The 17,249-nt window shown below is 44.2% G+C and overlaps 1 protein-coding gene across 3 annotated transcripts in view; it reads right to left on the minus strand.

Moving 5' to 3' along the window:
* Positions 1-17,249, minus strand: part of LOC126416382 (uncharacterized) — an 822,286-nt gene that overhangs the window by 271,913 nt on the left and 533,124 nt on the right. The window contains exon 1 of one of the 3 annotated variants that reach the window (XM_050084063.1): positions 2,509-2,639. The exons of the other annotated variants lie outside the window; for them this stretch is intronic. The gene's annotated coding sequence lies outside the window, so the exon portion shown is untranslated. Of the gene's footprint in view, positions 1-2,508; positions 2,640-17,249 lie in introns of those variants that run through there. 3 annotated transcript variants of the gene reach the window in all.

Genomic DNA, 17,249 nt, shown 5'->3' on the forward strand with positions numbered 1-17,249 from the left:
TTCCTTCTGTTACAGAGATAGAACAATGAATACGCCATTACCGTATTAATGTGCTCTGTTTTGAAATGGAAGCGACAGAAGTAACCCGAAAGACTTGAAAACGTATAGCTCGAAACGGATTTCGTAACTAACTGTGAATGAAGTGTATGTGTCACATCTAAGTTTAGATTAATCTGAAAAATAAATGATAAATTACTGGTGCCGGAAAAAAGCTTAAGGCGATTACTTTCAATCGTTTGACGTTTAATGGCGCCATACAGAAATGGATTGCTGTTTCACTGGCTGCAATCAATTCACGAAGTAATTTTCAGTGTTCAAGTCCGATCCCTGTTCGTAGGTGCCGCACTACATCTCTGTCAAATCAAATTAACACATTTCACGACAGAAAAAAAAAACCGAAAATACATAGCGACATAATGCGTTATGAAAAATCATCGCTGAGAAGAAATAGAAATAATACATGCCGAATCAAACAACGTCTCTTTCCATTCCGAAGTCCGCTGCACGTGGTCTCGCGGTAGCGTTCTCGCTTCCCGAGCACGGGGTTCCAGGTTCGATTCCCGGCAGGGTCAGGGATTTTCCCTGCCTCGAGATGACTGGGTGTTGTGTCGTCTTTATCATAATTCATCCCCATTACGGTCGGAGGAAGGCAATGGCAAACTACCTCCACTAGGACCTTGCCTAGTACGGTGGTGCGGGTCTCCCGCATCTTTCCTCTACGCTCTGTCACGGAGTTTGGGACTTTATCATCCATTCCGAAGTTCATCAAGAAGAGAGGTCAGTTACGCAATTGCATTAGTTTCATATTTAAAAAAAAACCGATCCATTTACTGCTTTTATCGATGTTACAACACACAAACAGCCATTTCAGTTACTAAAATGCCGCCTACAATATTTAAAGTCCTAATTCATCCTGAAAATAGTCACGTTTTTTTAATGGATGTTAACTACGAATCGATGCACTTTTTTTTAACTGTACCAAAAGATCTGCCAAATCCATGTACTTAAGATGGTATTGTCCTTGAAATACTTCTTTCCCGTAGCAAAGATAAGTACTGTGGAACGTAACGTGGTAACGCGGCATAATGCTCATTAACATGCTTACCGCATTGCGAACAGTTGTGTATACAACTAGGGGAGAGCTGCGAAACCACTCTTAATACCGCTGGTTGAACATCGAAACAGCACTTCAGCGCCGCCGTCGTATGAGACGAGTGATGAAATATTACCTACGTTTCAGATCACTAACTGTCATAAGACAACTACCAGTTTTTCGTGTTGCGATGAAGAAGTACTGCAAACGCGAATCTTTGCACTTTGCTAAAATATTTAATCTCTAGTTTTGTCTGAAGTGACCAGCTAGGAATTACAATTAGAAGCGACCGATGAACTCACACTATAAGTCTTTTAAACGCGGCCTTGCAAAAAAGTTTAATGTCTTTTACTATATAGGCCTTGCGAGATAATGTGCAGTCGAAACGGAATGACAGAATTTCGAAAGGGTAATGTGAAGTAAGTCAAAGGCTGTAAAGTCCTTTGATGAAAGCTTCGCATTCTAAAGTGTGAGAATTTTTTTAAATTGCGTTACTGATGAGAATTGCGTCAGACTTCTGTCGTGTAATTACACTCTGAATGACACTATGTAAGTGGGATATGAAGGAACCACGAAGTGCTTGGTGAAACTGTTCGTCGACAGTAAAGTACGATAGTAAACTTCATCAGTGCAGTACGATAGTAAACTTCTCCCCCCCCCCCCCCCCCGCTCCACCTTTCTCTCTCTGTCTCCCTAGCGTGCCTACGATCCAAAAAGTTGTACACGGTGCCACATGCCGTGTGATTCCTTGGCTCAAATGGCTTTAAGCACTGTGGGACTTAACATCTGAGGTCATCAATCCCATAAACGTGCAACTGCTTAAATCTAACTAACCTAAGGACAGGACACACGTCCATGCCCGAGGCAGGATTCGATCGTGCGACCGTAGCAGCCGCGTGGTTCCGGACGTGATTCCTTGGACGATACATGCGGAACATCAAAGGAAAATGTGCCTCTAGAAGCGTAACACACCGGCATTTGAGCGGCAGAACCTTGTTACTACGTAGTAGCCCGGAGACAATGGAGAAATAACGTATAAAACAACAATAAAGCGCTGCTTTACAATAAAAGTTATTCTGACGAAAACGAAGTAACGAACGTACGAAATAAAGCACGACTAACTTGTACAGAACGCGCGCGCAAAACTCAGCATGACATAAAGCCATTTGCGGTCATTGTTTCTACGCGCCGAATGGAGGCAAATGAACGACATCGGGCGACAGACATTTACTTCCACGGGGGTTGTCTGTATGACGCTGTACCATGTATACATCAAGAAGTATAAAGCATAACGAGCTAAGTTACAGGTTATTACACAAGGACAGTGGTTTTGTAAAAAAGTAAAATAAAACAAGTTTGAAAAGAACCTGGACAGACGACGAAACGTGAATGGTAAGAGATACCACGTCACTCACCTGACAGAGATCCTACAATCCCGTGCATCAACAGGTATCGAAGAAAGGAGCACAGTCTTTACACTTCTCGCTTGCCGGCTGTGGAGACACTGCGCACAAAGAAGAGTATGCGTACCACTGGACAGTCTGATCTTGACTGAGCCATGGGCGCGCAGCAGCTGTCAGAGCGTGTAGGGTGCCGTTGGTGGGGGAACGGCAGGTGGAGGGGGAAGTTGGACACCGACAGAGGGGGGAGGAGCGGCGGAGGGGGTTAGCTCCACATTCCACACGGACGTCTACCGCGAGGGCGCCCCACATCACGAAGCTCGGTCATTGGCGATGCAGGAAGAAGTCTATAGAACACAACGCGGAATAATGTGCGAGGAAACGCGCGTAAATGGTCCAATGGCAGAGCTAAATGACAGGGAAAATTAACATCGATAAGTCAAATGGCTCTGAGCGCTATGGGACTTAACTTCTGAGGTCATCAGGCCCCTAGAACTTGGAACTACTTAAACCTAACTAACCTGAGGACATCTCACACACCTATGTCCGAGGCAGGATTCGAAACTGCGACCGTAGCGGTCGCTCGATAAGTTAAAAAAGGCCGAAAAAAAACTGCGCAAGAGAAACGAAGGGGAGAAAGGGATTCATAACCAGGTGAGACGAAGCGAAACTGAAAATAAATAATGGTATTCTTGGATCCGTTGAGTCATAGGTAAATCATGTGGCAGACTTGGGTTGGTTGGTATATTAATTTTACTGCCTATGGGGAAACTGCAGTCACTCTACAGAGGGGATTGTTTGCAAAACATTCGTGCGATACATCTTAGAATATTAGTCAAATAAGTTGAGGTCTGCGCGGATAGGAAAAATATTGTCAGCATCTGCAAGTCCCTTATCTACATCAGCAAGTCTTTATCTATGTATATTAAAATCTATTAACCACTTCAACACGTTGAGTTCGCTGAAGCCCTGACGTTAGGCTTATGTCTGATCTGAACGAAACCGGGGAGAAAAGAAATTTTGGCGTAACTTGACTAAAAAGATGGACAATCTGAGACATCAAGGAAACGTCAGTTTCATATTGGATGGAAAAGGAGGGGGCAGAATTTTAGAGGGAGACCAAAGAGACGAATACAGTACGCAGGTTCAAATGAACGTGGCTTGTACTAGCTATTCCGGAATGAAGAGGTGGACAGAACAGCACGGAGACCCGCATCGAGCCAGCATTCGGACTTAAGACTATAACAATGACAACAATAACAATCCGTCATATTATTAATATGTTCCTGACGTTACTAATTTCTGTTGTAAATGTTGACGCGAATTTTGAGAAATTTTCTGCAGCATATTTTCTCAATGTTGGGAAGCGAAATGAAGTCGTGTTACAAGTTTTTGCACACGTCTTGCATATCGCGTAATGTTAGTCATATAGTTCGTTTATCAAATGTACATTAGTGGCCACAACGTGAAGTCGTGATAACATGCTACACATGTAAACATAATAAGTGTTGTTTAATGTACTTGCAAAAATATTGGAGGGGAAAGTTGACAGAGACACTGATTTCAGACGTAAAGGCATTTATGTCTTATTTGATACACGAACAGAAAAAGTATGACCATGAAGCGAAGAGTCCGATGGGCGCTATCGCAGCTTTCAGGAATCACGTAGGCGACCTCTGTTAATGCAAACGAAATAGTAATGGTCTTGGTTTATCTGCGGTTGTTGATGTCGTCGTCGTTGTTGTTGTTTGCTTTTCCATTTCACGATCATATCCCCACGGTTGACTTGGGCAGCTTTAATAGGATTGAAATGTCCCTGATTTGTTACTCAGGAGCCGGCCGGTGTGGCAGAGCGGTTCTAGGCGCTTCAGTCTGGAGCCGTGCGACCGCTACGGTCGCAGGTTCGAATCCTGCCTCGGGCATGGATGTGTGTGATGTTCTTAGGTTAGTTAGGTTTAAGTAGTTCCAAGTCTAGGGGACTGATGACCTCAGATGTTAAGTCCCATAGTGCTCAGAGCCATTTGAACCAATTTTGTTACTCAGGAGACATCCAACGACTAGTCTACGTTCAAAGTACCTGAATTATCCAGCCCTACCTGTTCTGCTGTCGCTGCTACTCTACTTACTTGCAACACAGAATCCCCCCCCCCCCCTACCTCACACTAGCAGGTTCGCGTCTCGTGATACCTAGTTGTCAATTCCGGATTGCATAGCTGCGGCCGGATGCTTTCCATCAGATAGTGTAGAAAGAAAGGCGGCACGAATGGTCCTTAACATCACGGCCCTACGCGAATGGAATGGGAAGAAACCTCTATCACGCACCTTCAAGTCATTTACAGTGAATGAATGAAGATAAATACGTAGATGGTTTCATACAAGGTGATTCAGCTGCCCCTAGCGCCGTCATTTTATACAACACACAATGTTTAGATGGCCTTCATAAACCACACGTGAGATTTTCATATTTTCTCGCTCGCTATGAGCGAACTATTAGTCCGACAGAGAAATTGAGCAGGACCTTTTTGTAGAATTTTTTTTTTTACTGGGATACATTCTCTCTGGAGGCCGTAGTTTTCGAGTTATTCAAGAAAAACTTACAAATGTGACCTTCAAACTCACCCCCGCTCCCACACTCTAAGCATAGCGATCAGGACTTCTAGTACGTTGTCCACAGCACTCCCTGCTAAGATTTTGCAAATGTTTACCGCTGCACAAATTATTTACCACACTCGACCTTTTGTGGTTTTCATTGACCGGCCTTATTACGCCACCGGCTTAGCCGAGCGCTTATAAATTGTAAAATTAAACTTTGCGTAAATTTTACTTAACAATTTTGTGAATTTTTAACAGTATGAAATAGACAATAACCTCGTTGTATTCCTCAGACCATCTGACTACGAAACCACTGTGCTTTGGACCGAATCATCAACGTAATTTGTTTTAGCGTAACGTTTACAAAAGTCGTTTTCTTTCATTATCCTCACCGTCACGTTTAAATTAATAATGTTAATTAAATAGCCGAATGTGCTGTTGGTGTAACAGCGCAATTAATAGAGACAAAAGAATGTCGAATATCGGAAACAGTTCATGTTGACGGAAATTTTTGTACAGAGGTGGGAGGGAGTGCCACGAACAGCCTACTACAAATCCTGACTGGTGAGGGATGTGTGGAGTAGATGTGCGTTTGAAGGCAGCTTTTGTAAGCTTTACTGAATAACTCGAAAACCGAGGCCTCCAGCGAAAACGTGTCCCTACCACAATTAAATTTCCTCCAAAAAGCTATGTTCATTTTTTCTGTAGGATTAATACTTCGCGCATAGCGAGCGGGAGCATACGAAAATATCGCTCTTTGCTTATGAAGGACAGCTCCAATATCGCGGGTTGCATAACACGACAGCGGTAGTGGCAGCTGAATCACGATGTATAGCACCACAAGCTCTACTTATATAACTAATGAGGAATTAGGGAAATAAATAGTGAAGAAAAGAAATTTTAGACATAACGTGAATACGAGAGGAGAAAATTGATGCCTGATGGGACATAAACTGAGGCGTCAATGAATCGGTAATTTAGTAATGAAGGGAAATGAGGGGGGGGGGGGCGGATTGAAGGAGGAGACCAAGGCTCGAATAACGTGGATGTAGTAGTTATATAGGAATGAAAAGATTTGTACAGGATAGTCAAGCGTTTAGAGCTAGGATTCACGAACTCTTTATCTTACGGAACTCTTTCAGGATTTTGGTACATTGATGGGACACCTTGTTTATCCTGAAGGTTAAAAAAATTTAAATGAGAAAATTTTTTTATTCAGTGATTATTTCAATCGAAAAAATTTTTAAAAAATGTCATTTTAGTAATAGTTCAATTCACTTTCCGCGAAACACCAGTGATTCACGAAACACAGTTTGGTAAACCCTGGTTTGGAACTTCATCAAACCTGTTTTCGGACTACAGACTACAACAACATACCTTTCCAATCATATCTCCACAACACTGCAATGTTCTCTCGTACAGCGTTGTATTCAGAACAAGGAAACGGTCCAAGTGTTCATGCTGCATACAGAAATCAACATATGACGCATGTATGTCCTTGGCGCTCCAATGTCGTACGCAGAATTAAAAAAAAAAGATAATCGTTGGTGGGCTAATGGACGTAATGGCCCCTACTCTCTACGAAACCTCCCGATTTAATTGGCGACCGTACACAAACATCGGTGAGCAGGAACACTTAAGCAGCTGACAGACTGGCTGGAAGCATGCGCGGATGATTTCACCCGGCCAGCGGATTCCGCGGCGGCCGGCAGTGGTGGGGGGAGCCCGCGTGGCCGGCTGGTGGCTGCCCTTGATCCACGGAACAGGCGGATCATCTCCGCGCCAGCCCGCCGCTACGGCGCAGTCTGGGCCCCCACATAATCCGCGACTTGCAAAACGGGACAGAGCGCCACTTGACCGCTAACGGGCAGCGACGTTTGATGGATTATCCGCAACACCTACATCTACTGCATCTTCACCAAAGGAGGCGAAGAAAATATACCAGAATTTGAAACAACAACGGCTTCCTACATGAGTAATTTTGATGTATAAGTGGCAATTAGGAAGTTTCCGTTCGAGGGAGTTGCTGCAGGATATATGTAACGCAGCGCGACTCCGATGAGGGTGTATAAGCACCGACATGCAGGCGAGGGGTTAGCCTGGAATTCGTGTCCTTCCCACGTGCGTGCGGTAAATGTGGAAACGTGATCTATGGCGACGTAACTAACAATTGCGTCCCCAGAGCGCCAACATGCTGTTATTCTTTTCTCCCTGTCGAACGCCAAACACCAGTAGACATCCAGTGGGGAATCAGGAATGTATATGGTGCAAAATGTCTACATCTACATACTTACTCTGCAATTCACATTTAAGTGCTTGGCAGAGGGTTCATCGAATCACAATCATACTATCTCCCTACCATTCCACTCCCGAACAGCGCGCGGAAAAAACGAACACCTAAACCTTTCTGTTCGAGCTCTGATTTCTCTTATTTTATTTTGATGATCATTCCTACCTATGTAGGTTGGGCTCAACAAAATATTTTCGCATTCGGAAGAGAAAGTTGGTGACTGAAATTTCGTAAATAGCTCTCGCCGCGACGAAAAACGTCTTTGCTTTAACGACTTTCATCACAACTCGCGTATCATATCTGCCACACTCTCTCCCCTATTACAAGATAATACAAAACGAGCTGCCCTTTTTTGCACCCTGTCTGTCGAAAACCATCGATGTGTAATGGTACCGCTGCTCCATATCACAAATGTCGTAATGCAGAAGTTGTGACAACTCTAGTGCACCCGCCCTACAGTCCTGATCTTGCCCCATACCTTCGGTCCTCTACAAAAAAGGCCTCGAAGAGTCGATGATTCCTATTGGACGAGGATGTGCACCAGGCAATTACGGATATCTTCACGCAGCACGACACGTGTATTACCAAACGGGTATCTTCTACCCTGCGCGTCGGTGGATGATTGCCTCTGTGCTCACACCGACTTTGCCTGAATGGCATACCGATTCAGGGCTGTACGTCCTTCCAACAGAAACGTTTTGATCGCCCCTTATTGTTAGTTCTGTACCAACTGGATTTCTTTCGGAGAATGCTGATGAAAAACTCCATTTTTAGCAATAATGTGCAGCCGCTCGCTCTACGAAAGAGTCGTGCCTAAAGAATATTTCTAGTTGCAAAGGTCAGGAATACACAAGAGAGAAAATACAAGTAATCCGCTGAATTATAGACCCATAGATTTGCACTGGGTTTTTAGAATGCATATTGTGTTCCAATATTATGAAAGCGTTCCCCACAAGCTCATTTCCTCCTGCCCCTCTCCCCATCTCCCACTTCCCCTCTCTCTGTCCATCACCTCCTTCCCCTCTCTCCAACCACGTCCCTTCCACTTTCCCCCTTTAATTCCATCTCATCCTCTCCTTGTCCACCTCCTTCTCCCCCTCTCTTTCTCCACTTCCTCCTCCCCCTCTCCTTGTCCATCTCCTCCTCCCACCTCTCACTGTTCATCTACTCCTTCCTCCTCTGTCTGTACATCTCTTCCTTTTTCCTGTCTCTGTCCATCTCCTCCTCTTCACTCTCTCTGTCCATTTCCCCCTCCCTCTCCTGCTGTTCCATCTCCTGCTCCCCCACTCTCCGTATCCTTCTTCCCCCTCTCTGTCTGCCTATCTCCTTCTCCTCCTCCTCACTCCACGTTATCCCCCCCCCCCTCCCCAGCTGATGTTTCTTACCTCACAATATTTCTCTCCAAACTAATATGGGTATCAGATTTGATTGAAATCCTTCCAGACGTGTAGTATGAGCTTTCTATCCTTGACTTTGCCCACATATGCACATTTACAATATATTTCAAATATTTCACGCATATTTGTACACATATTTCACCTGTATCTGTATCGAATTGCGCGCTGCATTTTTATTTCCACTCAGGCCGATGTTTATGCAGCCGTATCTCCTAAGCTATGTGTCGTACAATTACATAATTTTGCAAATACATCGAGTGGTATATGTGTCTACTGTCTGCAAACTGTCTTACGAATAGAATTAGTAGTACAGAAGTAATGAATACGTCATGCTTCATGCGGCGATTTTACTGCGTGAACAACGAAAACGTAATAAGCGATAAGCTTTTTCTTTCGTTGTTTTGTGGGTGTTGCCAGAGAGAAAAGTTTCGTAAGCGCTTGAAATTATGTGCAATGTTTGTTGCAAGTCTTTAAGTGCTCTAATTCTCAAATACTGGGTGAATAAAGTATGGGTATTCACGCATCATGGACTACACTGCTTCTTTGCCCCCACTCCGATCCCTTTGATAGGTAGGTGGTTTCTACCCCCACAGTGGTTTTCTCAAGTAGTAAGCGATATGTGTACCAAGCTTTGTTGAAATCGTTCCTGTGGTTTAAGAGGAGATGTGGACCATACACACATAGTGTATCCATTCTTATAATATACAGGGTGAACGTTAATAAAACCGACAAACTGCAGGGACGGAAATGGAAGACAAGAAGTCCTAGGGAATGCATCTTTGCCACATTAGACGGTGCTGACGAATGAAAGTTCCTCAGACCACGTGCTGCGTGTTCCTTGTGTGTTGCAGGTTGCGCGATTGACGCAACGTACTGTACGTAGCAGAATGGTCCGTTATTCGTGATGGGAACAAGCGGAGTTGATGTTTGTGTATAGCAGAGAAGATGAGAACGCTCGAGAGGCAGCACGGTTATACCAAAACAAGTGTCCTCACAGACACTAGCCTCATCACACAACCTTTCAGGCCCTCTTTGAGTTTGTGCGATCACGAATGCTTTCAGACAGACGCACGTGCAGCGAGGCAGTGGACTATGCGTTCACCAGATTTGGAGGACTGGGTTCTGCAGGGCACTGAGACGAACCCTAGTATAAAATACATGCAAATGGCCCATCAACATGATGTAAACCGAAGTACGATTATGGGCGTGCTGCATGACAACTGCTATCCTCCCTATCTCCTGCAACGAGTGCAAGGATGATCAGCAACGGATTTCCCCCTTTGGGAAAGATTTTGTAGGTGGTTTCTGCATCAGACCATCACAATTATGTGATTTCTGTCCTCAGTCCTCTTTGCAACGAAGAAACCTTTACGAGAACTGGCGTCACCAATCTGAATAGTCGCCATCTGTGGGTTACAGACAGTCATCGGGGAATGGTTGAGCCGCCTCATCAACGTTGGTCAGCATTCGTGTGTGGGCATGGATTCTTGGCGACCACATACTTGGACCGGTTACTATTCCACAACGCCTCTACGTAGGAGAGTAACTGAAATCCTGCGGAATGCTCTGCCTAGGCTGCTTGAAAATGTGCGTGGTTCTGCGTGACGGAGCACCACTCCAATTCCGCATTACAATTCGGACGTTGGATAGGACGCGGAGGCCCTGTAGCATGGCCTGCTAGATCACCGGGCTTAAACCCCCTAGATTTTTACCTCAGGGGGTATCTGAAAACCATTGTGTATGCCGAACCAATTAGTGATGTGCAGACCCTTCAACAGTGTGTTCACGACGCCTCTGACGCTATTCGATGAGAGGTCGGAACACGCGGAAGAAAAAAAAAATGGCTCTGAGCACTATGAGACTTAACATCTGAGGTCATCAGTCCCCTAGAACTTAGAACTACTTAAACATAACTAACCTCAGGACGTCACACACATCCATGCCCGAGGCAGGATTCGAACATGCGACTGTAGCGGTCACGCGGTTGCAGACTGAAGCGCCTAGAACTGCTCGGCCACACCGGCCGGCCACGCGGAAGAGTGCGGAAATCCATGGTACGACCTGTGAAAGCGTGCATTGTATCCCATGGAGGCACTTTGAACATGTGCTGTGACGTGGATGCGATGCAGCTCTATACTCTGTTTTGCAACCATCTGTTGTCGTTGCACGCTCAACGTCTGCTTCTGGACATATGTTCGCGTAGGACCTTTTTTCCTTCTTTTCCAATCAGGAATCCGCCCCTGCTGTTTGTCGGTTTTATTAATGTTCACTCTGTGTGTGGATGTGAACCAACGTATTTAGTGCGGCAGACGCTGGCAGAGCGAGAAAGACCCACATAACGGTTGCATTTTATCATTTTACAGGCAGAATTCACATTAGTGAAGCTTGAAAATGCCCAAAGGTGACAAAATTAGCTAATGGCGAAAAATCATGAAATAAAGTGTTTCTTCAAACACCAAAACAGTCTGCGCAGGGCAATGATTTCCCTGAAGGACTCTGAAAATGGGTCTACGAACACTGTTGCGCAAATAAGTATGAGTTGTAGAATATTCATGTAGATGTAGATGAACCTGAATTACGCTGACAACATTTCGGAGGTCGTTCATGTCAGTTTTCTGAGTGTTTTGGTATAACAGCCCTGTGGTCTTTGGTAGCTCGTTATAGAGTAACTGTATTTCGTTTTACTTCTTACTCTCATTTACGCGGACGTAATGTTTAACTGTCACTTTTGTGTCATCTCGTTGCCACTGTCGAGCCTTGTACCAGGGGAAGCAAGGAGATGATGTTGTTTGTTGGCCAGTATCCTCTTTCTACAGCACAACTGCACGCATGTATTATCAGAGTTTTTTTTATTAACGTAAACATAGAGCTACTTATCTTTAAGCAAGTTGCGGTGGTACAAGCTCTTCTGTAATAGTCCATGGCACTCTCACTGCTGGTGAAGTACAAGTCCCGCTATAAATACTACACTCTCGTAGCCGGTGACGTGAACTGACAGACGCTAAATAGAATAGTAACTGAGCCGACTCTGTCTGCGACTGGGCTGACTGTCTGTGACTGACTGAATCTGTGCCGTCCTGTGTGCAGCGGCGATCTAAATACTTGCGGTTGAGAGGGCGTTGGCGGCACATTGCTTGCGAGTCTGTCTTTGGCCTCTCTCCTGATAGACGCGTTTGCTCCAGCGCCTACTGTAGATCTTCTTGCAACCTCTTTGTCGACCATTGTGCTGGCGACAGCTTATGTCATCACAGTCACCTCCAAAAAATCAAGCAACGATCACGAAAGCTGGTTCAAATGGTTCAAATGGCTCTGAGCACTATGGGACTCAACTTCTGAGGTCATCAGTCCCCTAGAACTTAGAACAAACTGCAGCGCCCAGAACCGCGCGGCCACTTCGGCCGGCTAAAAGCTGGTAATGGTGTGGTCCTTCTCTACATATTCAACCTTGAATGTGACACATTTTTCCAATGTAGGATCGCTTGGTGGAGACCTTCGTTAAATAAGTCTGTATATGGACTGGGTATGATACATTCCCCCCGAAAATCATCTCGGCGTCATTCTGGAAACCCTGCCACGCAATAGATTCTTCATCTAAGGGAAGAGCGATAAGTGACTTGTTGCCAATCAAGGAGAATACAAAGAGCCACAGAGAATTTGATAATCAAAGAGAGCAACATGTCTGCTTGCACTTGGTGGAGAATGAACAGAGATGTAGTACTGGATCAAAACCACCCACTTGGACAGCTTCCTGTATTGCTTAGTATTCATACCTTCCCGTAACATTGTCATGAGATATAGGAGGGATGCTCCTGTGATAGCTTTTGCCTTAAGAGCGTCATCTCTTAGCACAAAATCATGTAACTCATCAAAAACACTCGACATCACCTTGTTCAATGTGGTTGATGTTAGGCAACTGTCTTTTCGGAAACTGTCCTATAATGAATATAAATACATCAGAATAATTAATGAACAATGAGAAATGTAATGCATACCAGTACCAGTGATTGTCAGTAGTTAATTAACGTAATTTCCACTTTAATTCAAAACTGCATGCCTTTTATAAATAAGAGGACTTTGGCAGCACATTTGAGGTGACAGTGCTCAGTCGAGCAACAGATTCACATAGGCAGACAGAGGGTCCAACCTTGCGGGAGTTCTCAGAAGGACGTGCCGGGGGGTGGGGGTGAAAATCATTGTCATGGAGTTCGCTGGATTTCCTTTAACAGTCCCGCGGCTGGATGCTGGATGCACCACAACCACACAGATACTGAAAGGTCTCTGTTGGATTCCTTTCATGTTAATTTCTTAAATCTGTTGTCATTTACGGCATAAATTCCTCTTCTAAATTTACTGTGGCGTTTCTGACTATCTGGGAGAAGACTGAGTAGTGGAACATGTTACTTTTACACATCAAAAAGAACGATCTGTCACACTACTACACTTTAAAACACAGTTTATATGTAATTCATGTCACACAGTCTCATACGGAACATACATCCGCTTTCTTTTATATACTGTATATGATAGGATACTGTCATCCCCCTTCCCTTCTGTGTGAGAGGATGAATGAGCAAACGTATTTCTAGTTGCATGCTTGAGGGTAGCAGACAAGCCTGTCTGCTAGAGAACAGTAGGAACAACGTCGGAACAGGTAACTACACTTTCTAAAAGCAAAGAGGCTTCTATCCTTAGTATGGTCCTATCCGTCCCTTGTCATGTTGGTATAGGAAGCTGCCCCTCTGGCCACTTCCGTTTGTATTTGTGAGCCACCCTCAGGAAGGGACCAGGTCAATCTGTCCGTGGCGAGCGTCTGAAGTGGTAAGATCTCCGGCTAAGCGCGTCTCTGCTAAGTCCGTAGGAAAATGGATTTCTTAAGTCCAGCATAACTGAAAATCTAATCACCTTTATTTCAGGTTTAGCTCTAAAATATCTAATGTTATCTTAAATTGCAACGCAGTGTAATTCGCATGTGAAGTTCAGAATATCTTCCGGTAGTTGCTTTGTCACTATTTTGCGAGTAAAGTGGAACCACGTGTTGATCAGTAACTCTAAGATCATGAATCTTAAATGCGAATGCTCGTGTGATTATAACGTCTCGTCTTGACAATATTTTTCAATGTAGCAACTTTTCTTTATGTTGAACCCACGTGGGGTGTACTTTGTGAGACCAGTACCACGTGCTTATACAATTGTTTGACCCATCAGGTTAATAGCAAGACGATAGTAACCAGTTCGAGGTTTTTCTTTAGTAAATTGCGTTTCGATGTAATTTATTTTAATTATCAAAATTATTGTGGAGTTACACTCTTTGTGTAAACCAAGTTGACCACGTGAAGCATGTGGCGTACGCATCAAAGTAGCCCTCAGCTATTCTTTTCGGGAAGATTTCACAGGGAGTTAGTATGAATTTAGTATACCAGTGTGTGGTAATTTCATGACGGACAGGATTGCGCTACGAACGTAACTTCTTTGGGTGAAAATTGAATCGGTTGGTTGTGGTTAATTTCCTCTTGCATATGTTACAACGTTCTTCGTGTGTTATTTTATGAATGCAGTATTGTATGCAGTCTCCCAATCTTGGCTCCATATTTGATGTGTTCCGTAAGATTACAGTCTCACATTTTCACAATCCTAAATAAGGCACCAGTTTAGTTATGAATCAAGTTTAAGATGCTGAAATTTCAATGATCAATGTTAGAATAAATTTCCAAATATAAACTGATTTATTTCTTTTTATTTAAATTCTCTTTTATATATATATATATATATATATATATATATATATATATATATATATATATCACCGGTTGTCGTATGACTATTAAAAGATTATAATTAATGTTAGTCTGGTTGGGAATTTGGTAAGCTAGACTGGATACCTGGTGAAACAGTTGCGCAGTAATGCAAGGTTAACTTCCCCCAGACAGCTCACAGCTTTTAACCCACTTTTATTGTCTATCAGAACAGCTTTCAGAAGAAAATAAAGCAACAACATTACAATACGATCTCCTGTGGTATAAGACCTCCAGGAGTGGAAAGAGCGAAGTCCAGGAAGACACTATTGTGCACAAAACGTAGTAAGCTATGTTTCTTTGGAATGTGTGGGAAGCTATAAATAACATCTACAACATAGAGTGAGAAAACGCACCTTTGAGCGTCTTTGAAAGCATGGGACACCGCCGAATGTTGACTTCACAAAAACTAATTTTTCAACTCTGAACGGTAGGACACGCGTTACTGGTTAACTGTCTAAAGAAAAATTAACGGGAGGGGTCCACGATCTTCTAAGGAACAGATTTACTGATTGGCACTCAGAATATACATTGATCAGCCAGAACATTATGACCACCGACTTACTATCGATATAAACCCGTGCAGGCGATAGCGCCTTTACTCGGCGTGGAATGACTGCCAGTCAGACACAAGCACCGTGCATGTAGGGTCAGTGGGCGTGCTGTCCGTGTGTAGAATGGGAGAGGAGCGCGATCTATCTGAGTTTTACCGAGGGAGGGCAGATTATGAAGGCCTGGAGGCTCAGCACGATCATTTGGGAGACTGCACGACTTGTTGGGTGTCCGAGGAGTGCTGTGGTGGATGTCTTCAACATGTGGCGAAACCAAGGCAAAGCCACGTCCAGACGGCATGGTGGCCATCCCTCATTACAGATGCCGGCTGGACAGACTGGTAAAACAGGGCAGGTGACGAACTGTGGCAGAAATAACATCAGACTTTAGTGCTGAGCAACGTTCAAGCATGTCTGTGTGCACAGAACGCTCCTAAAGCCGTTGGCACACGGACCGTGCTGTCGAACGTTAACGTTGAGCGTGCCAAGTTCAACGTGCTGCTGAAGGCTCAGGTTGGTTCAAATGGCTCTGAGCACTATGGGACTCAACTGCTGTGGTCATAAGTCCCCTAGAACTTAGAACTACTTAAACCTAACTAACCTAAGGACATCACACACATCCATGCCCGAGGCAGGATTCGAAACTGCGACCGTAGCGGTCGTGCGGTTCCAGACTGTAGCGCCTTTAACCGCTCGGCCACTTCGGCCGGCCTGAACGCTAAGGAACGATGCGACTTGTGCATACGGTACGTGGGCGCTAACGTGGTATACGCGATCGCAACGCACTCCAGCGGCACTTGAGGGATGTTTCTAGCTCGTAAATCACACTGTTTACTCAATTCCCACGTTAGCTCTATTAAAACGCACATTTCCTCCATCGTCCACGAAAAGGAAGGTACTATGTCCAATCAATAAGGACACAGGCTTATAAAACTTCCATTACAAACAGTGCGGTACAAATTTGGAATACTTCTCCGCATAAGAATAATAAATAATGTTTATTATTTCATCATTCCCACATTTTGGTAAAACCCCAAGGTCAGTCTTACTTGATCACTGTTCCTACTCACTTGCAGAATCCTTGCAACATGTGAATTACGAAGCGTAAAAGAAAAAGGAGCAAAATATCTCTATACAAGTAGCGCAAGCTGTCTAGTAGATTAAGTCAATCGAACAGTCACCCCTCAAAAAAAAAGGTGAACTTATATTTACATAACATTAAATATTATAGTCTATACTTATATTAAACTAATAATAAAGTATCAGAACCTAATAAAAACGCGAATGTTAGGAAAAAAAAACTCTGGAAGTGACTAGACGCGAACTACCGCCCCGACAGATAACTCACTAGAAGTCGGTGATTGTACTCATTACGCTAAACGAACGACAAATCCCTTGTTCTACTGGTAGTATCTTATTCCATGCTGAAACCTTGATCGTAGATAATTACTAATAGAAATTTAATTTTAACAAATTGTACCAAGAACAATGCGTTTTGGGTGGATCTTCAACGTGTCGCTGCCCTCAAATAGCCTACTCTCATAATACACAAGTTACAATAATTCGTTCGCCACGAATATGATGTTTCTCATTATTTTATTGGAACGGATCGCACAGTTGACAACGGGTTTTCCAGTGATTCTCAATTTTCTGGTGCTCAGAAACGGCATATATACATACAGGTTTCAAATGAATGCCAATATGGCGCCTCACAACTCTGTACTGAAGAGAGACGGCGTGCGTGTGACGTAGGTGGCGATGTGCCACCTCATTGGTCAACGCTCAGACGCACGCTCAGAATATCTGACATACCAGATATTGCTCTGCACGTTCGGAAAGACTCCCGAATGTGCTATTCCACGCTATGACGTCAGAAACTGGGCACGCTCAACGCTCAACGTTCGGATGCACGGTCCGTGTGCCGACGGCTTAACGATGGGCCTCCACAGCCGATGACCCCTGCATGTGCCAATGTTAACACCACGACATCGGTAACTATGACTGAAAAAGGCACGTGACCATCGGCACTGGACATTGGTGTAGCGGCAGAGCGTTGCGTGGTCTGACGAATCCCGAAACATTCCTCATCATACCGATCGGAGGTCGCGAATCCGTCGTCTTCCACGGAACAGCT

This window comes from Schistocerca serialis, chromosome 8, assembly GCF_023864345.2.
Source record: "Schistocerca serialis cubense isolate TAMUIC-IGC-003099 chromosome 8, iqSchSeri2.2, whole genome shotgun sequence".
NCBI lineage: Eukaryota > Metazoa > Arthropoda > Insecta > Orthoptera > Acrididae > Schistocerca > Schistocerca serialis.